This window comes from Ascaphus truei, chromosome 1 (genome assembly GCF_040206685.1).
Source record: "Ascaphus truei isolate aAscTru1 chromosome 1, aAscTru1.hap1, whole genome shotgun sequence".
Classification (NCBI taxonomy): Eukaryota; Metazoa; Chordata; class Amphibia; order Anura; family Ascaphidae; genus Ascaphus; species Ascaphus truei.
Window position 1 is genome coordinate 525153620 of NC_134483.1, and position 27517 is coordinate 525181136.

Here is a 27517-nt window from a genome sequence, read left to right on the forward strand (position 1 = left end):
AGGACCTCGGAGATGTTTATCTGATGGCTTCTTGGGCTCAAATGATATGGGACAGGCCTTTTATAAGGCCTGTGACCACACATTTGGTTGACATATGGTACACCCCCAATGCTATCGGTTGGTGTACCGTATGACAGCTTCCATTTTTTTAAGGATATTATGTCATCTTAAAGGGAGGGAAGCCAGCCAATCAGGTAGCATATGCTTCTCTCCCTTGAAGATGATGTCACTTTTCGAAGCTACCACATGGTACACAACTAATCGGATTGATAGCTATACAATGTGTTGCCTTTCTTTATTTATGGAGTGCTGTGATGTCATCAAAAAGGGAGGGAGCATGCTACCTGATTGGCTATCTTCCCTCTCTCCCTCCCCACTTGACCACATTCTACCTCCATCACCCCTTGCTATTTCCCCATCCCTATCTATTGTATTTAGTTTATCTGTTTCTTGTCCCTCCCCTCTCCAAACTTATTTGAAATTTTTTCTAACCTCTTGTCCCTCCTCTCTCCCCCCTAGCACAAAATATCCCTCTTCATTGAGGTGCAATCCATGTGTACCATAAAGATAGCACCTCTCAGAAAAGGAGTCCCAGTGCTCTAAAAAGCCTAACTCTCCTTTACTACACCACTTTCTTAGCCATTAATCCCCCCATAATCTACGACTGTCTCCCTGGGATACTGTAGCACATGGCACTGGTAGTTTTTCAGAAAATACTACCTTGGAGGTCCTTGCCTTAAACTTGCGGCCTAGACACCTGAAATCATGTTTTAGGACTCTTTCTCTAATGCCAACATGTAGCAAGACCACCGGGTCAGTCCCAGCCCCTTCCAACAATCTGTCTACCAGCCACACATCCCATGCTTTTGGATGTATTGTGGTTTTGTTTCCTCTTCTCTCTATGCAATCGAAGAAATACATAAGACAGAATAATATTGGTAGTGTAGGACCTACTGAAATTCGTTTACCGAGATGTGTTTGGAGGCATAAAATATTTTGACCAAATGATTTAAGTAAATTGTATTGTATGGTATTGTATGTCTTTATTTATATAGCGCCAAAAGTGTACTCAGCGCTTCACAAAGAATACAGTACAGGGAATTATAATAATACAATAAGTGCAGCAAAAATCAGACAATAGGAAAGGAAATCCCTGCCCCGAAGAGCTTACAATCTAAGAGGTTTGTGGGGCAACATACAGAGAGAGCAGGTGATTGAATAAGTGCTGTAGATGGGTGTGTTTGGCCACAATGGGTGGTATAAGCCATGAGTGCAGGATTTTGGGATGCTTGATTTGTGGGGCATGTTTTAAGGTTAGTCAGTGTTAACCATTTCATTTACCACCATTTACAGGGGAAGAGATGGCAGGGAGGTGTGGGTAAGATCAGGTGTGTATGTCTGGGTTCAGGCTTAGGGTAGATCCCCAGCAGCAGGAAGGAATAGATAGAGGGTGTGAATAGAGAATTTGTGTGGGTGTTTTTTATTTAGGGGTAAAGAAGTTGTTGGGAGAGAGGTGTATAAATAATGGTGCAGTGGGGAGTGGGGAAGTTGGAGAGAACAGAAATGTTCACAAAGGAGTGAGGAAACAGTAAACAGAAAATGCAATAAGGAGGGCATAGTGAGATACAGGAGGAGAGACTGGCCAATTATTAGAGGATAGGAAGAGTACAAATAATCACAGCTTTTAGAAAGTAAAGTTCTCACAGTTATATGTGTAGAGTTCGGATCCTCCTCAATCTTCACCTCCAATTTCAACTCCAAGATTAACTCTGCTACACACTTAAATGTTACACTTTGATGTTTCACAGCCATATGCTCACAGCCAAAGTATCCTGCCTTAAGTATGCTAAAACACAGCCACATTGACAAATAATTAAGGGAGGGGTCTGCCTAATCAACAGCCACACCAAATTGTTAATTAAATTTTTGGATCTTGCAAATTGATAGTAGAATCCAGTTCACACATACCAATATTAATAAATTTTAACATCTGTAGCAATTGATAGTAGAATCCAGTTCACATATACCTGTTTGAAGAAATAAGTCAGAGTGTTAGTCCAGATATTCAGAATGCATCCATGATTAAAGATATAGAAAGAAAACATCCAGGGATTATAACTCCAAGATTAACTCTGCTACACACTTAAATGTTACACTTTGATGTTACACAGCCATTAATGACCCATACATATGAAGAAAAAATATCGATAAATGCAACCCCTCTTTATCACCCTAGCCTGACTTAGACCTAGACCTTTAGACCTGGACGGTGGTCTGAGTTCTACTATCCAATATGTACAGTACATTGTACCAAACAACCAGTGGGAAGCCTGGCTAGGTAAGACAATATGACAAGACACGTATTCAAATAGCATGGTTTTGCATTATTGAAATAACACCATCATTATCATTAGACCCTCTCTCTCGATGACCCAATAAATACAGTTACATGGTTAACTCAATATTTAATCCTTGTTTGTATCACTGCGCTACTGTCCCTCAGTGTCACTCTTTAAGTTCCAATGAACTCATATTGATGGCTATTTTGAGTGCTGGTACATCATTCAAGGGATACCTTGTGGAAATGCTACAAAGTAACTGGCACTACCAAGGATCTCAATCACTACAGATGCCTGCGGAACATGTGCACAAGGCAAACAAGGCACACAAAAGCACAATATTAATCTGACAATCTCCACCAAAATACATCAAACCCAGCTAACTTCTGGAAGGTTATCAACAATATATTCCAGTCTCCTAACCATCAACCCGTCACTTGGGGGATATTACTCTGACAAACCCCACTGACATTGCAAATGCATTCAATGATTACTTTGTGGGGTGTGCCACTAACTTATTAGCGAAACGCAGCCCAAACCACAAACCTGAATCTCATCCTGGGAGTACCCACATAGCCCCACCCCCTCCCAAAACTGCCCACAATTTTCAATTTGGCCCAGTATCTGAAGAGGAGATTACGCAAGTGCTCCTCAAACTAAAACTAAGCAGCCAATGCGGACCTGACTTACTACAATCTAGGTTCCTACGACTTGGTGCCCCAGCCATTGCCAAACCAATTGCTTCCATAGTCAACTATATCCTGTCTGCAGGCCATATCCCTAAGAACTGGAAAACTGCCAGAGTTGTCCCAATCTTCAAAAGTGGGGACAAAAACACAGTCTCAAACTACAGGCCAATCTCACTTCTCCCAATTCTATCCAAAGTCATGGAAATATGTGTCCACTCCCAATTAAGCGATTTCTATACCAAGACAAATTTCCCTAGCCAATTCCAATCTGGTTTTCTTCCCAAACACTTCACCATAATGTTCATTAATGATGTTCCCACAGCTTGTAAGGAAGCCTCAATACACATGTATGCAGATGACACAATCCTATATGCACACAGCCATAGCCTCTCTGACCTTCAACACATACTTCAGTCTGACTTTTTGAGACTCGAAAACTGGATTTCCCAAAACAAACTGTTTTTAAACACTGACAAGACTGTAACAATGGTATTTGGGACCAAGACTAAATTTTTAAAGCTTACAGCGACTGAGCTCCTGATTAGAACCAACGCTAACACCACCCTAACTCCTGTCACTTGTTTTAAATACCTGGGCTTATGGTTTGACTCCCACTTAACATTCGGAATGCACATTGATACCCTGACAACTAAAACCTATGCCAAACTAGGGGTACTTTACAGGAACAAATCCTCCCTAAGTCTCCTGGTCAGAAAGCGTATCGCACAGCAGATGCTAATGCCAATTATTGACTATGGAGACATAGTATATGGCTCGGCACCTCAAACCCACCTTAGCAAACTTGACACCCTCTACAATTCAATTTGTAGTTTTGTTCTCCAATGCAACTACAACAAACATCACTGCGAAATGCTCAAAGAACTAGATTGGTCATCACTAGAGTCTTGGCGCAAAGTTCACCTTTACTGTCTTGCCTTTAAATTCTTTATGGGTAAGCTACCCAGCTATCTGAACATGCTCCTCACCCCTACCACATGCAGCACTTATCATCTGAGATCTGACTCCAAAAGACTGTTCATGGTCCCAAGGCTCAACAAAGTATCCGGCCGTTCCTCCTTCTCTTACCGTGCACCCCAAAACTGGAACAACCTACCAGAGACTCTCACATCCACCACCAGTTTAGGTTCTTTCAAATCTAAGGCTGTCTCACATTTTAATCTGGTCTGTAACGGTTTCATACGCCCATAATATATATTTTCTTTAACTGTGCATGCAATGTCTTGTATATAATGTATACCCTGTTCATTTATGTAACTGTATTTGTAACCATGTATTATTTGTCTTAACTCTGTGCCCAGGACATACTTGAAAACGAGAGGTAACTCTCAATGTATTACTTCCTGGTAAAATATTTTATAAACAAATAAATAAATTCACGCTTATTTATATATTTGGTAATACAGTTGCAGGCCTGTTTCTTTGCAATGAGTTGGAGAAACTTTTAAACCCTGTTAATGGTACTGTAGGGTTGCAAGTGTAATCCCCTCATGGGTTACTCATGACTCCAAGGACATGATAGGTTGCAACTTGTCTTTGACCTTGGTAATCCTTTCCATGGCCACTCTCACCCTGTTCAACTGGGATGGTTCCACTCGCTTGTTGATCTCTATCAACACTGTACCTTGGGACAGGGACTGCTCTCCTACGAGTCTCTGTAGTTCTGCTCTCCTCATGCTCCACTTGGGGCTATTAATCTCTTCTCTCTTTGCTCCCCCCCTCCTTTTACCAATCACATAAATCCTTCTTTGGGTTCTCAGTAATTGGAGCGTTCAATCAATTGTAGCTATACTTTCAAAGGTTTAATATAAAATATATAGTAATGTAAGGAAGTGGCATCCCATGGGGGAACTCTTGGGCGATGCACTGAGTGTCAGATAAGAGGAAATGATGGCGGCTGGAATGCTCAGCAATAGAAAAACTTTATTGGATCCTCAGTGACATGAACAAACTAACACACAGCTACTGATGAAAGGAACCTCTGACAAGTTTCGAGCATGCGTGCTCTTTGTCCTTTGGCATGGGACGCCACTTCCTTTTTCCTGTTTTCGGCTGAGAGCATGTGTATTTCTCGGGTGAGCATCACAAAATTGTGAGTGCCTTATGTATACATGAATCTCTATGGATTGCATCATTGCTCTACAGTTTAGCTCCAGGGGAGAGACAGTCTAGTGTGACCAGGGGGTCTGGGTACTCCATCAATGGTGGTGCATAGATACCCCCCACAGGTACAATTAATGTCCAGATTGGAGCAAATGTGACTTGCCATCTTTTTTTCATGCACCCGAGGATATTGTCCACAACAGTCCTATATCCAATATTGATGGACATTCCGTCTCCAATTACATATGTTTTTTATGGATACTTTTGGGGCGTATTCTTTGAGCATTGCTTAGGAACTTTATGGTCTGATTCTCACAGTTACATAGTAATGTATTAAATAATTTGTCAGATTGTATGTAGCATTGGGGCTTTTTTCTCTTTTATGGTATACTGTACATTATGTCACTATCCCAGTAACACTCCAATTGACACACATACAGTATGTATACAGTACAATGCACTTTAGAGTGTCTGGGTTTTGAGGTTGCTTAGACTGGGTATGCCTATATCTAAGTGCTAGGATACACTTTCCAATTTATTTTAGATTTAGGAAATTAAGTAACAAACTGCAAAAGATGTCATGCTTCCACAATATACCACCTAATACAACAATATTTACAGTACTGGTACTAAATAAATTGGTTTCCTTGTTAGTTGCAAATACCAAGAAAACTACTATTAACTGGGTATTCAATGCCTCTGCTTATTGTCATCATAGCCATTTCTGACTTCTCAAAATCAATCAAACATAACATCGAAAACAATTATTGGAAAGATAAAGATGATATTGTGCACCACAATGTGGTAAATCAAAGATTACAGAAAAATACCGCAAATTAATTTTTCGTTAAACAAAACAGATATAAATGAATAGCACTATGTCCTTCCTGGCACTGCTGAAACACATGCTGTCATTCTGCCTTTCTGCAATTCAGCCTAGTTCAGAAAATCTATTTTAAACTGTTGAAATGCTTAGTCTCACTGCTGGGATCTGCAATTTAGACAGCTGCATATTATAGCTATTTTTCATGTATGAGTCTGTTCACTGAGAAGTTTGAATAGCTTTATGACTGTACATTGGCTCCACATCAAATGCATTTTCTTTCCATTTGTCTCGGCCTAAAATATTTTTTGATTATGAATTCTTTGCATGTTTTAGCACTGCAAGCAGTTCAGATAATCGGTAAGGTCAATCTGTGCTTTAACTTTTGAATTACTTTCAGTATCTGGCACTAAAATGAAGCATGTTCAAAATTCCGTCTGTTCTTAAAACTAGTTGGATTCATATCTCTTGTAATTTGAATCCATCAAGTGTTCCTTTTCTTGTTTCTTTTTTGTCCCTGGGGTTTTTGAACATATTGCATAGAGGCTGGCTTGTTGAAAGGACATCTTAGTGTCTATAAAATCATTGCTGAGCAATATGTTGTAGGCATCACATTTTGCATGATGCCAACACATTCTGCAGCATGACTCCTAGCTGTCGTTGTATGTATGTATGTCTTTATTTATATAGCGTCATTTACTGTAGTGCCGACGAGTATTGTAAAACAAATCTGGGGCAATCACCAACAAGACCCAGGTACATGCTGGGTACATGCTGCAACATTTCAGTGACATTTCTGCAGACAGACTAATGGCCCATCGGATTAACAAACTGAATGGGACTGCCAGGGACCCGTGCTGTGATAATCCGATGGGCAATTAGTCTCTGCAGAAATGTCACTGAAATGTTGCAGCATGTACTGTACCCAGCATGTACCTGGATTTTGTTGGTGATAGCCCCAGATTTTCCAAGGCAAGTTTAAGGCAAGTTTTAGAATACTTGTTGACGCACCTGTATGTACATAGCTCTTCACTCTTCACAGAAGTAATACACGTGACATAATAATATCACATAATGGGAATAAGCACTTCAGACATAAAACTAACATTAGGAAAAGGAGTGCCTGCTCTTAAGAGCTTACAATATAAGTTGTAAGTAGGAAGAATGTACAGAGACAATAGGAAGGTGCTCTGGTAAATGGATCTGCAAGGGGCCAAGGTTGATCGATGAGGTGTCTAGCATCAGTCACGGAGCTACCCATATGCTTCATTAAGGGGATTAGTTGGGTTGTGACAGTGGAAAGAGATGATGCTAGTAAGATACAGATGCAGCGGCCGTTATTTGAACATATCATGCATTGTATACCTCGGAATACCCATGTCATGGTGCGTCATTACCGCGTGGCGACTCGTGTTTTATCGAGTGCAGAAAATTGCATTTTAGAGTTCTGGTTTATAAACAACTGCAAATTGACACTGCACTGTACTGTACACATTACAATTCATTTATTTCTGCCACGTAAACGCAAAGAATTGTACCCAAAGAAATCCAGATCCACGAAATTCAAACAAATCAACCACATGATTGGCTGCGTGATGTACAGCAGCACACATGAAAACGGCTCTGTGATATGTTCCAATAACGGCCGCTACATCTGTATTTAGGGGAAGGGCATTCCAGAGGTGTTGGACATTGAGTGGGAAATGTTTATGGCGGGAGAGGACTTTACATACAAAAAGGGTAGAGAGAAGACAACCTTGAGCAGTTGGTTTTAATTCTGCCTTGGGGTCTTCATAAAAAAGGTCATTACTTCAGAGGGCCTATACCGCCCTACTTTTCAAATTTATAACCCTTTAAAAAAATACAATACAGTGTAGTAATATTGTTACAACTTTATCTAAAATAAGCATACTATCATTATTGGTAACCTATCCAGGTCTTTGCTAGTCTGCCTATTTTAAAATGAAAAGTCAAAAGCTTTGCCATACAGCAACTTATGACAAGACTTATTCTGGAAAATTATTGCAACATATGTTAACTTATTCAACGTCGCAATTAGGTGTACAATCCAAAACATAAACCACATATTTGCAGTAATGACATATTTGTCACCAAATTAAATAATTACAAGTTAAGATTTATGACGAAGAAAACACTCTCTTCTTATTAATTATTAACACACATGACAAAAATGATGAGGAACGCTAATATGCAACTGCAAAGTGAGTGACACACACAACTTCCTGTCATTGCCCAATAACCCATTTTTATGCCCTGCCCACATTATCATTACCCAATCAGCCACTTTTTTACTAACTGGCAGAAAAAAAATGTTTTGGTTACCAAAGACATAAAAAAAGGTGTTTGTTCACCCAGTCATATTATCCCTCCTCTAAACATATTGTTTCCTGTTATACAACCCCATAACAAACTTTCCTAGGAGTTAAATCTCATTCTAAAAGTCTCTTTATTACTTTAGTTATTTCTCCCAGAAAGGCTATTTCTGAAAAGAAAACTTGGAAATATTTGGTTTCAGTTAAAGGAGCAATTTCTCCTTGGGCCAAAGTGAACTAATGCCAATATAATGTTTAAGGGCACATATGGGCAATTGATACCTATTGTACAGAAATCTCATATATACAGTACAGTTATATTTTAACACAGTCCCTTAAAGCTGCAGTTCAGTCTTTTTTTTTTTTTTATTATTTATTTTTTTACTTCAATAGTTTCATGTGTGCAATCCCTAATTACCTAAAGAACTGTATAGCTGCAGGTCAATTCGTTCTCCATGTATTGATAGGTGAAATTTGATGACATAATTAGAGCTGGCATATGTTTTTATTTGCTTCTGTCAGTCAGTGGAAGCTCATGAATATTCATGAGCACTTCTGCACTGACACGTGCTAGAGGGAGGGCAGGGCTGACAAAGGGGTGTGCCAGGGCTTGTGACAGGACATGAAGGGGCAGTGCCTTAGCAAATGGCTGTTAAAATAGAATACAAGAAAATTGGTTTTTCAAAGTTGTTTTTTTAAAAACAGAAAATGCTAAAAGTATTTTTTATTACTACAGAACTGATTCTTTAAAAAAAACACACATGCAGGATATTGACTGAACTGCAGCTTTAACAGGGGCATATCGTGTATAACAAGAAAGTCCAGGTGGATCCTGGGGCTCAATTAGGTTAATGAACAGAATGTAAATATACTTAAAACACTGAAAGAGGTCATCCTTTCCAAACCACAATGAAAGCTTGATAGTAGAGGGTCAATTGATTTGTGGGCTAATGATTTGGAGATAGCATTGGTCCTGATAAACTCTCTATGAGAGTGGACTTAGAGAATATGTGAATGATACAAAATACTGTAATACTCCTAAACCCTTTCATATATATGTCTAACAATCCTCCCTAGTCTTTCCAACTGAAATGCAGTATTTGAGAAGAAAAACTCACTTGCTTGGTGCTGTTCTTCTCTCTGCTGCTGTTAGTGGAAGGTCAGGATCCTCTAGTGTGCGGTCCGCTGATTTGGCACAGAAGTATGTAAGGTTTGCATCGCACCACCAAGGAAAAAACGAGGTAAAGAGGGTATCTCCTAAGATAGTTTATTTGATCATAAAAAAGGGCAAAAACGGGCCAACATGTTTCGCGCTGCAAACGCTTTGTCAAGTTCCCTATGACCTTAACAACGTGCTTGCAGCGCAAAACATGTTGGCCCATTTTTGCCCCTTTTTTAATGATCAAATAAACTATCTTTGGAGTTAATCAGAAAAAGGGGGAAGGGAAACACAAAATGATTGTGCCCCTAAAAGAATTCGCTAAACTGCACACCTACAACATGTAAAAGTTAACTTTGAATGAATTTACTTAAAACATATATTACCAAAGAGTTGTGTAAAGTGAATTTAAAAATAAATTAAATCAACACTATCAAGCACCCATGTCATCAAATATATAATTATGCTATCTCAGTACAACCTAATGATGGTGGGAAGTAGAGGACACAGGATGCTATAAGTCAGGGCATTAAACCCCTCTGGGACAACTGTGAGACTCGATGGTATGTCTATGTATATACAAGTCAGCGAACGATTGAATGAATAAGTATCCAGCGATCCTGCTACAATTATTACCATTGACTACTTCAATAATAAGTAGTCATTGTGATGAAGTGCAAATACTCAGAGTGATGACGCTAACACTCACAGTAAAAATACTGGTGAGTTAACAATAGATGGAACTCACACTCACAGCAATGTAACTGGAGAGTTCACAGCCTAAGCTCTGTGAACACACATGTCATGGAGAGCAGAGATAGCAGTCTCACTGACTGCAGAGATAGGATTATATAACCAAACGCTGAGTCTATACACAGTGAGCCAGGAGACTACAAACACTACATTAAAACAGCTCCAAGTAGGAGACTGACAACATTGCGCGTCCAACGCGCATTTCCCTCCAGCAAAGGAGCTTCTTCAGGGAAAAAATTTACTGGGGGAGAGAAGGCTGAACCCTTTTATACCCTTACCGTGCCGTGATTGAAAAATCAATAGCTAACAGCTGTTGCGCATGCGCACTGCGCTCGTGCTCAAACTTACTAAATAAACGATTCAAAAGCTACTAAGATTCAATCCAGTTGCAATCCTAAGCTATATACCCTAATAGCGCAATTTCTAACCATTCCGCCGATCATTTCCGAGTCTTGTAAGTCCATAAAGTATTGGCGACGCATAGAGCGGCTTCTGCGCATGCGCGGGGACTTAGAAATCATTACTGTTCATGTCCATGCTCAATGCGCATGCGTTAGGACTTAGAGAAAGTTATCTCTACCAGTACGTAGTGCGCATGTGCGGGGACTTTGAAATTATTAGCCATTGCTGTCTGTTCTTATTGCGCATGCACGAGGACTTAGAGATTATTTACTGTTCATGGCCATACGCAATACGCGTGCGCGGGGACTTAGAAATAATTCCCTCTGCTCGTTCCTAGTGCGCATGCGCGGGGACTTAAAAATATTTAGGGGATAGTTCTGTCCGTTTGTATTGCGCATGCGCGTGGACTTAGAAATTTATGGTTATTATTGTCCGATCGTGTTGCGCTTGAGCTTGGACTTGGAAATAATTACTCCTATTGCCCGTTGGTATAGCGCATGTGCAGGGACATAGAAATAATTCAGCAATAATGCCACTGGATGTAGCGCCTGCGCGAGCCACATACTAAAGCATTCAATACACAGGAGTGGGCTGATAGGATCTAACAGCCACATTCCTGTAGTTGGCATACTGTACATATAGAGCTATTAGGGGATAAATATAGCGGGTACAAGACATAGGAAGGGGATAAGGGTGATCAAAAACCTATATAACACATCATATACAAGATTATTACATATAAAGGAACTTCTCAAGGAGAGAAAGATGCGTCGCACAGCACAAAAATAGATGAAGGCTGATGTGGGATAAAAATAAGCTTTATTTGCACAAGGTGCAGGCGAGTCCTCTTTACGCGTTTCGGCCTGGAAGACCTTTGTCAAAAGAAAACTCTTTTGCACGTGCGTCTAGGGCTCCCCGAGGGATCCCTGGTGTCCCGCGATGTGGGGGACGGCGGCAGGGGGTTCCGGGGGACCCGGCGGACCCGGCAGCGGGGAGGAGAAAGCCCCGATCGGAGGGCGCTCCTCCGTGTCTTCGGCGCGCGCCCGGCACCCTCTGGCACGCGCCAGGTTACTGCTGCGGCCGACAACGGGCAAATGCTCGAATAAACTCGGCCGCAGCAGTACCACAATTACATGTGATAAGGTAGATAACGTTGGTAGTCCGACAATTAATAAAACTGTCCACACAAAATTGTGAGGTATTATCATGATTGGCGAATACTTTGCCAACGTTGATATGTCTGCACGCTTTGCACCCCTGGCCTTTCACAGGACTTAACCAAGTAGTGGTCCTAGCCTGCTGGAAATGGCTATTCACTAAGGAGTCCCGTAAGTTCTTAGATCGCCTGCTGGTAATAGTGGGTCTAGGGCCTATAACCTGCGCCATGTCGACATCCGCTTGAAGAAGGTGCCAGTGTCTAGCAAAGATCTTTTTAATAGCCCACCATCTTTTGTTAAAGGTGCCAATGACTCTAATTGTTTTGTCCTTCGACTTTTCCTTTTTGCTGGACAAGAGAGAGCGCCTATCGCTGTGTAGTGCCCGATAATAAGCTTTGTTCAATGTTTTTATGTTATACCCACGGTTAAGGAACCTCGATCGAAGTTCTTTAGATTGAACAATGAATTCTTCGGTCGTGGAACAATTCCTCCGAAGGCGGAGGTACTGCCCTATTGGGATGCCCGTTATGAGGCTGCTGGGGTGCTGGCTTTGAGCCAGTAATAAACTATTAGTTGCTGTGCTCTTCCCGAAGACCTTCGAAGTTCTTTAGATTGAACAATGAATTCTTCGGTCGTGGAACAATTCCTCCGAAGGCGGAGGTACTGCCCTATTGGGATGCCTGTTATGAGGCTGCTGGGGTGCTGGCTTTGAGCCAGTAATAAACTATTAGTTGCTGTGCTCTTCCTGAAGACCTTTGTTTGTATGTTCCGATCACAATCGACATAGATGTTCAGGTCTAGGAATGTTACGGATGTGGTACTTAGCACAGACGTGAGCCTCAGGTTAAGCGTGTTTGTATTCAGCTTATCCACAAATTCATGGAGAAGTTGGGTGGGACCTTCCCATTGAAGCAGGATGTCGTCTATGTACCTGATCCACATAGAGATGTGGTCAGTGTACATAGAAAGTTCCTCATTGAAAACGTGGGTACGCTCCAACCAGCCCAGGTACAGGTTTGCATACGTTGGTGCACAAGCTGTGCCCATAGCTGTACCCTGGGTCTGGTGGTAATAAAGCCCATCAAAAACAAAGTACAGTAGTTGTGTGTTAGAACATAGTTAAGTAGGTCCAACATGAATATATTATGTCTGTTGAACCTAAGGTCCCTGGTCGTCAAAAAGTATTTAACAGCAGACAGACCATTCTTGTGAATGATGGAAGTGTACAATGACTCGACATCTAAACTCACAAGAATGGTCTGATATGTAACTATAATGGCCCATCGGATTAACACAGCCGGGATAACACAGCCGGGGTCTGCCTGTCTGTAATAGACACGCGTAAGAGATAGGCTGAATAAGTCACTCTAACGCGCACCTCTCACAGGTGATCGCAAGGGTTTTATTTCATTTTAAACATTACCGTTATGTAGCAGGGGGTCTTCGGAGCTGAACCGCATTGATTTCAGGTCCGGGTACCCCCTACTTCATGAGATACAGGCCCCGTTATGGGGTGCCGCTATCTCCTATGAATTGAAATGTCCTGATCATGTGACACAAGACATTTACATGTATAGGAGATACCGGCAACCCATAACGGGGCCTGTATCTCAGGAAGCAGGGTGTCCCCAGACCTTAAATCAACAAGGTTCTGCTCCGGAGACCATCTGCCACAATACACTAGTGTCATGGGAGATCAAGTACTTGCACATTTAAAACCGGGATCATACAGTATTACTGAGCAAAGCCAATAAGTAAAATAAATTGTAATTTATAACGTAGAAACAGGCAAACACACATTAAATTACAATAGGCAGAAGAAGATACACTTACTGCGGATCTGGGGTTGACAAACTGACTTTCTTAGTTGAAATAAAGTCTTAAAAACAGTCCAGTGCTGAAGTGGGGACTTAGAAAATATTCTGGTTTAAAAAGTCCTGCAGCCTTTTTCCATGCAATCTCCGCAAGGCGTCTCTGGGTCCGACCCGTTCTTGCTCTTATGGCAAATTGGACTTCTGGAATCACTTTGGAACACATAACTTATAAGAACACATGGAACACAAAAGAGAGAACAACAACAGAGAGACTTCTGGGATGGAGACTAGCTTTCTTATACACTTTGGGACAGGCAGTCCCACAGCTTGTCCTCCAACCCATGGCGTGGGAATTTCATCTCCAATCACCACACACTTTGCCAGGTTTGTGAAAGCTGGCACCTCTGGCTTCATAACAGTGAGAAAGCATGTGCACAAAACACCATCTTGCTCATTTACTATTCAAAGCCCCCTGCAAGCTGGGTGCCTCTAAGTTTGGGAATAGTGACAACTGGCCAGGATGGCCTGTAGTTCATCAAATTATTCGGGACACTTAACTCAGCCACCTGTGTAGAGGGCTTTCACACCCCTGCCAACAGATGTGACTTTGATCTAGGGACCCAGGATTAGACTCACCGGCACCAAAACACAAGGTGGTCAGGAGACGAAAGACCATGCCTTAAGTTTTATGGATATCGTATAAACATATTTTAAAACATTACTGCTTAATAAAATATACTTCTATACTCTTCTTTATTAAAATGTGCTGTCTATTTGGTGTGGGAGATAGAGTGAAAACTGTAACTGGGTTTTTTGCCCACGGGTTTTTTGCCCACTAGCCATATCTCTGACACAATAAATAAACGTCTTATTTTAAAAAAAATCTTTTCAGCCTTATCTTAATAAAACCATCTCAGTTTTATAAATGACTGTAGCATCCCTGAACCCCAATACTAGAATTAGGGTTACCTGGTAGGAACTGGGCAGCCCCTCCTGTTATATTAGGGACCACTTGACTGTTTCAGGTACCCTTTTCCTCCCTCTGCCTCCTTTTACCTTTTCTGGTCTGTGATGAAGCAGGACCTCCTAGTGGTGAGTCACAAGAACAATTTTCATAGTAGGGTATTGAGCAGAGCACTGTGCTTCAATATAGCCAGGAATCTAACATGAACCCTGGGTAAATTTGTGTGGTCTCCAGTAACTTTGGAACCCCACTAAATAGACGCAATCTGAAAGAAGTTTCTCTGTCAAACCTACCGTAAAACTCACAGCCTAGAAATCTCCTGGTCCCCGCACCCCAGGAAACGCGAAACACAGAAAAATCTTTATTGTCGCATAATATGCACAGTCACAGTAATATATGGTCACAGTAATGCATTCACAATACACAGGTCCAAGAGCTGACACCATAGGATCCCTAAAACACAGTTCAGGGGCAACCAAGTTGGCTTAACCTTTATTATATAGCCTGTTTACCGCTCACCATCATAAATTGTAATATAATTTTAATTAAAATATGTAATAACCGCCAAAACACAACCCACCCCCAGCACCCCCACATAAAACCATATTTTATTTTTTTACACACAGGATTAATATCACAGGCCGGAAGGGGTCCCAGAGTGGTCCCAAAAGGTGTCCGCAGACCCCACAATGCACCCTGGGGTACCCATGGGTTTCTGGGGGTCCTCAGGTGGTCCCCACTCTGTAGCCTCCAGGTGGTCCCCGCTGGTGTTTGGGGGCCCTTGGGTGGTTCCCATGGTTGTCTGGGAGTCCTTGGGTGATCCCTTTGCATTCCCCCTGGCCTGTGGTATCATTCCTGTATTTAAAAAAATAAACATGGCCTACATTTTAATAAATACACCTCACCCCCACAAAACACATACAATTCAATAATGGGCAAAATAATTATTGTTCAGATATGGATAATATATTTTTTTCCCATTATTAAACACAACATTAGCCATGCAGCATAAATAAAGTAAATAAAAACAGTTCTACTTACCCCTGGCAATATGAAGGGTGTCCTCGTCAGGGTACTGCAGGGCCATGTCCTCCATTGCCAGAAAGAATACATACAGTAATAAATACAATCTCATGTCTCCTAACCCATTAATCACTTAATCACCTTAGCAGTTAATAACCGCTATAGTAATTAAGGGGTTAACCCACCATGCCCCGCTACCCACCCGGGAAGCCTAACCACCCACCCCGGTCCCACTATACCCATTGATTGTTATACTAGTACATCATACCCATATAATATGGGCATGATAAGCTACTATACAATAGTAGTCAATGGTCACCCTAATACCAAAGCCTGAATGTCCAAAATACACAATAATGAAACTTATTTAACAAGAACCTAACCCCAAAATGTACAATTAAAAGCAATAGGCAATCAATCAATTACCTTAATAAAACCAGTAGCCAACCAATCAATTAAAGGTATAAAACCACTAGCCAATCAATTACCAAAATAAAACCACTAGCCAACCAATCTATTAAAGAAATTAAACCATTGGCCAATCAATTAAATAAATCACACCACTAGCCACAAAAATAACTGTAATAGCTAAAAGCACTAACCAACAGAACAATTAATTAATACAACACCAATTTAAACCATTAGCCAACAAAATACATCATTACATAAAAACGCAAAACAATCTGAAAAAAAATCAAGCCATCACAATTCAAAACAATTTAATCTAAAGAATAAAAATACATAGAAAATATACTGTAACAGTCAAAAGAAGAAATGTGTTTGCCAAAAAATGCATTGACTATTACTGTATTTATCTGTACCCTAACCAGGTACAGGCATACCCCGCATTAACGTACGCAATGGGACCGGAGCATATATGTAAAGCGAAAATGTACTTAAAGTGAAGCACTACCTTTTCCCCACTTATCGATGCATGTACTGTACTGCAATCGTCATATACGTGCATAACTGATGTAAATAACACATTTGTAACCACGTCTACAGTCTCCCTGCTTGCGCACAGCTTCAGTTCAGGTAGGGAGCTGGTATTGCTGTTCAGGACGTGTTGACAGGCGCATGCGTGAGCTGCCATTTGCCTATTGGGCGATATGTCCTTACTCGCGAGTGTACTTAAAGTGAGTGTCCTTAAACCGGGGCATGCCTGTACAGATTAATACATTAGAAGACAATGGGCAATGAAAAATATAAAACAAGAAAAATCCAATGAAAAAACCTGTAAAAATAAAAGTACATACTGTATATTCAATTTTGATCTTACCTTTGACACGTCGGCTTCTTGAGTTCAAATGAGGCGTCACGGCCTTAAATATGGCCTGTGACATCACATTTGATTAGAAAATGGTTCAACTAGTTCTGATTAGCTATGAGAATCATGTGCCTTTTTTTTTTTTTAAGGATGTGATGTCACGTAAAGGAAGTGAAGCCAGCCAATCAGCATGGCTGTTCTTCATTTCCCTTTAACATGACGTTGCATGGCCTACTACAACCAATGTAGAAAATAGCTGAAGCGCTCAAATGCAGGTGTACTGAACAAAAATAAGCCAAACCACTAGACCAGGGTACTAATAAATGACATAGTACTTAATGTGTAATAGTATGGGTACTATCCTCCTGAAGACAGGTGGTAGATGGTACAAGCCCACTCACCCTCAGTCATTTTTGGCGCGAAACGGCCCACAGGTAAGAGGGTATATAATGGATGTCATTACATTTGTTTTATCCTTGAAAAAGAACGCTGTGACATTCGAAACGCGTTGGATGGGTCTTTTGTCACATTAAAGTGCCCTTTTAATTATTTTCCGTTTTGAGTCCTTCCTGCTCCGTTTGTGCTGGTGAGCTTTTGGTCTCCTTTTTCCCTACTACAACCAATCAGATTGGGGATATAGGGGGCTATGCACTAAGCTCCGTTAAGTCACTTTTAGACTGCAAAGTGCTCTTCGAACGTGATTTTTTGCTCAATCCGATGCACTAAGCAACGCAAACAGGCACTTTGCGATCTAAAAATGACTTTTTTCTGGAATTTTTTCTAAGTCCAACTTTGCTCGTTCGCAACCCTGTTTGTGTGAAATTCTGCCCTTAAGCGGGATGCACTAAGCAACGCAACCTTAGCAAACGCGAAAGTTGCGTTGATCAGAACACGCCAGGTCAGAGTAGACGCAAAGAAATCTGGACTTCGAAAAAATTATTGGTTTTTATTTTTGCATGCGCAAAACCCTTACAGCATGCCAGCGGGTGTCCCTGTTTTTTTATTTTATGGCGTACCTGTGGATTGGTTCCTGTGCTTCTGGGTCGCTTGGATTTCGGAGAGTGGACATCTAACGGTGAGTAAACAAAAGAAAAGTTTATTATTTTTACTTTTACAGGTTTATATGATTTTTAATTCATGTCTTTTATTTTTTCAGTCCCATTTAATGCCCGTTAATGTATCTATGTATATACATACATTCACGGACACTGTCCGTGTATTCTATGTGAATTTTGAATGTAAATGCTTTGTATTTTATGCTGTATTATTGCCCCTGTATGTTATGTTTATCTATCTATATGGATAGACATACAGGGATAACAATTGATTGTTTGGCTCATGTTTATGTTCTTTTCATGTATTGCTAATGTATTTATGAGCTTTATTTTGTAATTGTTGTGAATAATGTAATTTGTATTTAGCTAATGGCTTCTTTATGGTACTTAGATTAGAATGATGGTGGTTACTTTAAATTAAAATTGTTTTGGCAATGGTTTGGCTTTAGGAATTGAATAGGGAATTGTATAATTGATTTGTATTGTATTGTAATTGGTTGAGGAAATGGATTTATTGATTGATGCTAATTGTATTGATGTTGCTTAGTTTATAATTGATTTTCATGATGGCATTGCTGGTTAGGGGACATTGTTCATATTGTATTTTATTGTTACATATATTTTGCATAGTGTTACTGTACATGATGCACAGATTAATTGCATCATGTACACACTATGCAATTGTGTGACATTTCATAGACATTTGTGTAGCTGCAGTTTTTTTTTTATATTTACAATGGCTGCTGGATTTATTTTAACATGCAATGTGGTGATTTTAAGATTAAAAATGCATGTTTGGATTTATGCATGTTTTATGTATTTCATAATGGGCAAATAATATATTATCCATATCTGGATAATAGTTATTTTGCACATTATTGTACTGTATGTGTTGGGGGGGGGGGTGTATTGGCCCCAAGTGTATGTGGGTAGGCCTCCCTTGTGGGTAGTGGGTGAGGGTGGTTAGGCCTCACGGGGTGGGGGGTTACAGTAGTGTTGAGGGTATGTAGGCCTCCCGAGTGGTGGGTGAGGGTGGGTTAACCCCTTAATGACTGTAGTGGTTACTAACCGCTATGGTGATAAAGGGGTTAGGGGACATTACATTGGCTATTGTGATTGTTGTGCATGTTTTGCAGCACCGGAGAGACATGGCCAGAATGAAGATGAGGATGAAGACGGCCTTCATCATGGGTGCCTGTAAAACGTAAGTGTAAAATGTTTATATTGTATTTATTGTCATTTATATGTATTTAAAATGGGCAAATGCATTATTATCCATATGTGGATAATAGTAATTTTGCCCATTACAGTACTTTATGTGTTAGGGAGCGGGGGGATGCATGTTGTTTACTGGGGGCAATTGTCCCCAATAAACATGCTAATGTGCCTTAACCCCTTATTGCCTTAGCGGCTATCCGCTAAGGTAATGAAGCTGCATTAATGTATTGTAGAGAAAAAAAAAAGAATTGGGCTACCTGATCTGATCTTCATGGCGGATGTCTTCGGATGGAGTTTCTGGCCTTTTTGGTACGTGAGCTTCCTGATTCCCCGGGAGTCAGAGGGCTAACACTTCTAAAGATAAGAAAAATATTGAATGTATGTAAATGTATTTTTGTTTACAGGTTTTTCGATTGGATATGTTTTTTTATGTTTTTCGTTGTCCAGATCAATACATTGTTAGCCAATGCATTTTTTTGAAATTGCATGCTTTGTATTGAGTGTGATTTTTTCTATTTCAGTATAGCCCTGGTAGGTTTTGGGCTATTATTCTGTCCTCCTCCTGCGCAGTAATACCTGGTAAGGGCAGGTTGGCCAGGAGTAATCATGTGTTTTCCCCACAAATGCTGTGCAGTGAATCAGTGAATGTAGTGTCATCAGGGTCTGTGTCCAATTAGAGACACAGGGGTGGTGTCTACTGGAGATACTTACTGCATAGCACTTCCTGATTTAGCCAGTTCCTCTCCCCTCTTGAGAGAGGATAGTCTACCCAACCATGCTGTCAGGGCTCTGGCAGGCTTGAGACCCTCCCTCTGGGAGAGGTGGGAGACTATTCCCCTTACTTTACCAGGGTGTAAGGGAAGAGCACACACAACTTCTAGAGCCCTGACTAGGAGTGTTTGTCCAGGGACATTCTTTGGTGATGGCTTGCTGATGTGCTGCTAAGCACCCTGCTGCAAGATGGGTAGTCTGCCATGTATCTGAGTAATAAAGTCTTTTACGGATTCACTATACTTCTCGCCTGAGACTGGAATCTATCAGGGAGAAGCTGGGGAGAGAATTTCACATGCAGAGGTTCCTCCCCACCCTGGGGACTGCACAAGATGGAGGCACTGCACCGGCTGCAAGTAGAATTCAGTGTTCACCCCAAAAGCCTGTCCTGTCCATCCCCTATACAATCAAGCGGGAGATTCAGGGCCCCCTTGCTGCCACCAGGTTTGCACCACACTAAGACATGTAGCAAGAGCAGTATATTCCCTATGAGACCCTATGTGAGATTGGGGGGGGGGGGGAAGAAGGTTACATCAGTTTATTATGTGGATGTAATTGTTTGTCATTTTTCTGCCTTAGTTTTAAAATTTAGTGTGATTGATTTACGTTTTGAATTAATGATGTCTTGTGATTGGTCCTGCTTTTAATGGTTGTGTTGCCTAGTTGTTTTAATAAAAACAGCTAAAACATTTAAAAACTGGGATAATAGTAGAACATATGACATCAGGAGATTTATCAATTGTAGATCTTTGGGTATCATATACATGGTCATCTGCCACTGCCATAAAAAATATGTGGGAAAAACAAGACGCCCATTAAGACATCGTGTGCTAGAACATCTAGGTACCATCTAGGTACCATCCGTAATCAAATGGACACACCAGTGTCCAGACATGTTCACGAGCATCATAATGGGGACAGTAGTGTTTTGACTTTTGTGGGAATTGACCAATTCTCACTTGGACTTAGAAAAGGGGACTGGGATGAGGTATTACTCCAAAAGGAATCTAGATGGATATATACCCTGGGGACACTTACTCCCCAGGGGTTAAATGAGGGATTAGTTTTCTATCCGTTCATCTAATTACAGTCCCTTATTATACCACCATCCAATTTATTCCTTTACCAATTCTTTATTTCGTTGCTCCATGCAATATCATAATGAACCACTAGAGGCCCCAATAGACACTATTGATGCAGTGACGTCAGTGGGAGTGGACCCTTTTGCCATGATAATTTGATCCGTCTTTATGTGCTTTCTCACACAATCACACTAAACCACCAGAGGCCCCCACGCACATGTTGAACGTTCTGACATCACTGGGAGTGGCCTCTCCATACGCGCAAATTGACAGACCAATCAGTATCGCTTTGAACCATTTAAATATCAGATGTTTGGAGGAGTTTCTTCCAGCCTTGACAAAGCCACATAGCGAAACGTACGTTGGCATTGACGCACTGATGTTAGTGAGAGCGATCACAGAGACTACCTGTCCGCTACAACAGCTAAGACTGTTTATACTTTTCACTCTCCCTCCTTGTCTGGAGTGCAGACACTGTTACGATCGAACAAGTCTGCACTTCTTGGTGGGAGCTTACTGGTGTTTTAGTTAATAAGTAATTACCTTTTTGGATTCAATTGAGCATTTCTAATCGTAACATTGGAGACATAGTGTCAGACGCCCTTAAGCCTGTCACTTTGTCCAGTTACTTAATACTAAGATTGTGCTCACTCCTGTCCATCCCTCCCTGTGTTTTTTAGTGCAGACACTGAGAATGACTGAACAAATCTGAACATTTGGGAGAGAGTTATTGGTGCTTCTAGCACCTTGGTAATTACTGACTCTATTAGAAATTTAGAACTGTGATTTGGAGACACTGTATCAGACGTCTGTTCAGCCTGTTACTCTGTCCAGTCGCATACAATCCAGGGAGTTCATTTATATTTGTATGGAACTTAGGTCAGTGATCACCTAGGGTAAAGGTATGGATCCCATTTGTTATTTAGATCAGTTACGGACACACCTCCACATTATATATACAGGTGGACCTTACATACCACTATAAGGTTAACACCAGGACCACATACTTGCTTGTAGGCATAAGATATATACATTTTATCTAACTAACAATCTATTCTGATGTATGGTCCCGTATTTAATCATCGTTTGCTTAGTTATTGCATATGTATTCTGGCTCAAAGAGCAGCATAGCATATTGCTGTCATATAGCAATTCCTCCCTAGGATCCTACATACTTACCTTGAGTCCTAGTGACCTGATCCCAGTGTGATCCCCAATGCCCACTGTTATATATTAAGTGGGGTCATTTACCTGGAATATATTCACTGTGATCATTTTAATTAGCTTATTTGTCATAGTTATGCCTTCCCGTTAGGCATACCTTATTATTGGGGTACAATACTAAGTGTATATGAGCGCTAGTGTAATACTTATACAATACACACAGAGGGAACAAAACCTGAGATACAGTCCTTGGATGAAGATAGTCCTTGAGCTGCCTTGGGGGGTTGATCTGGGATCTTCCACCCAGATTGGGAAGATGTGTGTTGAAAAACCTCCTATGGCGCTGAGGATGAATGGATGGAACAGAGTCTTGTGCAGTAATATTCCTATGAGGATTGCCTCAGAGAGGGAAACAAGAGAAAATGCAAAAAAACACCACAATAGTGTGTTACCCTTTAGACATTGTCAGACATATTGATTGAAAGAGCATTTATTAATTAAAACAATTGTGTCTACAATTGGAGTAAAATATGAACTGTAATAATAATAAACAGTAGATGATCTTCTGTTAATAAAACACGATGAATGGCTTCCCAGCGCTTGTGCTGAAAAAAGCCTTGTTGCTCTGCCAAGAGTAAAAACTGGAATCCTACTCACCGTCCTTGAGTAGGACATGTGCAGTGGTACGGGGTCTTTTGCCAGGGGTTGCCTTTTGCCAGGGGTCTCCTTTTCACCAGCTAAGAGGTTCCTGTCTCCTGACCAGCTAGCCTGTGATTGTGGTGTTTTTTTGCATTTTCTCTTGTTTCCCTCTCTGAGGCAATCCTCATAGGAATATTACTGCACAAGACTCTGTTCCATCCATTCATCCTCAGCGCCATAGGAGGTTTTTCAACACATACCTTATTATTGACTTCATTTTATCTGATTTCTTAATAAAAGTTATTTTCATTTATTCATCATTACATTTAGAACTGTTTAATTAGGTGTCCTTCATCTAGTGTTCAACTATCCCAGCCATTGTGAGTGCTCTCATTATAGGGGTTTATTTTCTCTTTGTTCAACTGTATAGCCATTACCCCTGATTGTAGCACCTATAGTCTAGCTGTAGCGAGGGTATTCTTCCATTCCCCATCCCCCTGTTTTTCCCTTGTTTCAAGATTGTTTTAATAATTAATTGCTTTGTTGTTACTGGTTCAATTAATTCATTGTTGTATTGCCTAGTGCTTTCATTAATTCATTGTTTTGTTGGTTACTGGTTCATTTACAATGTTTTTATTTTAGTGAAACTCCTGTAGTATAAAAGTATAATAGTGTATACGTCTCTAAGTGTCTACTCCAATTAAAATATTTAAGGAGTAGAAATTATTAATATAAAAGAAGTTAGCACACACATTCCCAGCAAATCAAATCCCAATCCCAATATATACATGTATAATATATATATATATATATATATATATATATATATATATATATATATATATATATATATAGAGAGAGAGAGAGAGAGAGAGAGAGAGAGAGAGAGAGAGAGAGAGAGAGAGAGAGAGAGAGAATAACGGGGTGTGGGCATCACTATATCTAGATAGATAGATAGATAGATAGATAGATAGATAGATAGATAGATAGATAGATAGATAGATAGATAGATAGATAGCGTGATGCCCACACCACATTGCAGTTTCTTTTATCCCAATTTAAGGCCTTACCAACAGGCCCACTGTCCCTTTAAGAAAAACAAATAATAAAATAAACTCGTGAAAGCTTTAGTGAAAGCTAACTACACCATAGCTTTCGCCCTCACTAACAGCATGGCCAGCTAAACTGGTTCCCAAGCCAAAACATGCCCTGGCATATGCAGTAATGTTACACAGTCTCTGCATACAAAGTAAGGGTTTTGCTTATCTTAGTCCTCATGGAGAAGACGTCCCTGATTCAGCACAATCTTGCGTCCTTTCCTTCTTAGGGGAACTTGGCCCCACCTGAGCACGGAAAAACACTCCTCTGTAGGTCCTCTTTTACCAGCTTCCGCAGATGGGGAATACTTCTATCACCCCTTCTCTGGGGAAAAAAAGTCTCTCACTCTGTGACTCTCAGCATGGCTCTCTCACATGGCATCACTCTGTGTTTTCTTTAAACACTTCCTTATTCACTGAGGGAGTGCATCCTGATTAATTAGTCAGAACCTGAAACAGCCATTCCATGGAGGATTAACTCTGTGTCAGCTGGAAAACACATTTACTTCACTGTTCCAGCAGCTAGAGATAACGGGATGATATAACAATATATATATATATATATATATATATATATATATATATATATATATATATATATATATATATATATATATATATATATATATATATATATATATATATATATATATATATATGTATGTATGTATGTATGTATGTATGTATGTACATTACGTTCTCTTTTCAGAACTTGGCCCCGAAAAGTGGGACATAGAAAATGGCTTGCCTTGAAATTTCTGAAGCCGGCTCGCTTCTATTTCTCCAAGAGCATCTTTTGCTGGTTTCAAATTTGACTCTGCTGTCTTGGGGTTTAGAATCTGAGGACCGGATTGGCTGCTGGCTTTCTTATAGTATTTCAGTCCCAGTCGCCAATCCGAGCGTGGGAGAATTCCTGCCAGCCATTGAGAGACTTTCCAGTCTCCTGAAGCTGGGCAAGAATGGATTTGACATCTGACAGGAGCATGCGCCAACTTGGCACCTCTGCCACTTGTTAGAAGCCATCCGTGGAGTTAGGCATCTCAAAGTCTGGGCTGGGCAAATGGTCATCTGATGACTTTCATTCACCCCAGGACATGTGTACTTGATGCTAACCCCACTGCCCAAATGGTTTTCACACCTTAGCAATCTCTGTGGCTTTCAACTCTGGGACCTGAGCAGACTTAGTTACACCAGCTTGGTAGCCAGCTGGTCTCTCGGAACCATGGACTTGGAAATATCCAGCTCATATACATTGCATAAACATTTCCCATTACACACAATGTTTAAATAAAAATATTTCACAATTTCTTCTAAGTCCATCATTTACTAGGTTTGACTGAAAAGATGTGCACGTTCAGTCTCAGCACTCCTAAGCCTATCTATAAGGAAATGTTTTAAAAGTTGAACGAAATAATGCTTAGGTTCAGTTTCAGAGTTACTTATCTAAATACATAGGAAATTGGACTTAGACATGAAATCAGCCCTGCAACCTTATCGATGATTGAAGTAACCCAGAACTTCTATACCTGGTTCTGGTGATCTGAGCATATACTGGGGAACCCCCATTAACCAAGGGGCCCCTGACTGTACCCTGGATACACATACCCCTATGCCCTCATTTACCTTTCTGGTCTGTGTAGAAGCAGTGAGACCTGGCGGTGAGACGCACAATATGTCCCCAGGAATCTGACCTGATTTCCGGATACATTTTTGGGGTGGCCAGCAACACTGGACCCCTTCTACCTGGAAACATTCTGACAACACTTTTACCCAACCCCCTCTGAAACTCATAGCCTGAGAATATCAACTAGGTAACACTCCTATCCTGTAAAAGTAAAACACACACAAATATTTTATTGCAATACAATCACATACATTGCAGGTACCATAAATGGGTTCAAGAGCTGACACTTTAAACTACCCAAAATGGCTCAGAGGTAACCAGCCGGGCATAATACCTTTATTGAGGGCATGGTTACCACCTCACCGTCACAATAAGCATGTGGTTTTCTCTTCTGAGGGAAAAAATTTTTCAAAGAAAACATACAAGTCAGATATTAGCTTTTAGGGAACTTACTTTAGTTGACAAAATCCAAATTCTTTGCTATGCTGTTTATAAAATGTATTTTTTGGCAGCTAAGTGGCATCATCCTATTAATAGTGCCTGGACAATGGACAAATACCAAGGCTGCAAATGGTGGCATTGTCATGTCAGGCTCCTGAAATATTTTATTAAAAAGGTTGCTGTTTAGGCTGGAACCTAAAATCAGGGAAATATTTTGGTATGTAAATACCAATAGAAAGCCAGTTCTAGATGTACTGTAGCAGAAATAAAAAAATATTTAGGCATGAAAGTGTTACAGAATCAAATATACTGTACTGTAGGTATTGTATGGTAATAAGAAGACATCACAATTGAAAGTTAAATTTGTACACTGGATAGAGTATAGGGTGCAGCAAACATAATAGTGTAAAAGTGTACATCTTTAAAAATGATAAGGCATTACAGTTAAATGGTAATGTACAGTTATATTAAATTAATTATAAGATAGCAGGGAGAATTAAAGGGACTACCAAATTTGATTGTAGCCCGGCTGGCCCAGACTGCCTTTCTGCCTCCTGTTATGTAAGACCTGAAAGCTATAGGCTGTGACAGGCTATCCTGGGGGCATTGACCCACCCCATGCTGATTCTTGAAGTGGTGGTGAGTCAGGGTCTGTGTACAGTCAATCATGGTACAGACCTTGTGCCCTCCCCTTCTGGAGTCTCAGATAGGAAGTTCTCTTCCACCCCTCCTAGGTAGAGGAGGTGTGTGCTACTCCACCCTGCTGGGAGAGAGACATTCCAGTCAGTCCTTCCTAGGCTGGCTGGTAAAAGAGAGATCAGAGGCCTCAAGACTACCAGAGAGCCCAGCACTCGGGCAAGGGACCTTCCAACATCCATCTGCATCTACTGTATAGCATGTGCAGTGACTTCTCAAATAAAGCCCTTTGTTCTATATACCCCTGCCTGAGTCTACAGTCTATTGGGCAGGGGTGTTAAAGAAGTCTGTTCTGGTTGGGACTGTCTCTGGAAATCCTGGAGCCCACCGGAGTGAAGACAAAAGATCACCATAAGCCTGTCCTGTTCCCCACACCAGCGCGGACCACTCAGCTCTCCTGGACCCTCTCAGATATGTCCGCACCACATACACCTATAGCAGCAGTACTTCTTCCAGAGAGGGCTAGGGTGCTACATGAGTAAAGGAGAAATCTGTTTTAGGCTATTCAGGGGTATACAAAGAAGAAAGCGCAAGACCCTCATAGTTTAGTAAATAAAGTATAAAAATGTATATAAAAGGTAATGTATGCACGTACAGAAAGAATAATAAAAATGGGCATGTAGGTATTGTGATGGTGACGGGGTACCCAGGCCAGTAGATAAAGTTATTATGCCCGGCTGGGTGCCCCTGTGTCATATTGTAAATGTGAAGTGTCAGCTCCGCAGCCCACTGCTGGCTGCAAGCCTGTAAATGCGTTAGAATTGTCTGTGTGTGTCCTGCTAGGAATAAGGGGACATAAGTGATATGCTGCATACCACAATTAAATAATACCTTCAATATTACCGGTGCTGCTGGTTGAATGGGTACCTTTCCTGGTAATCTGAAT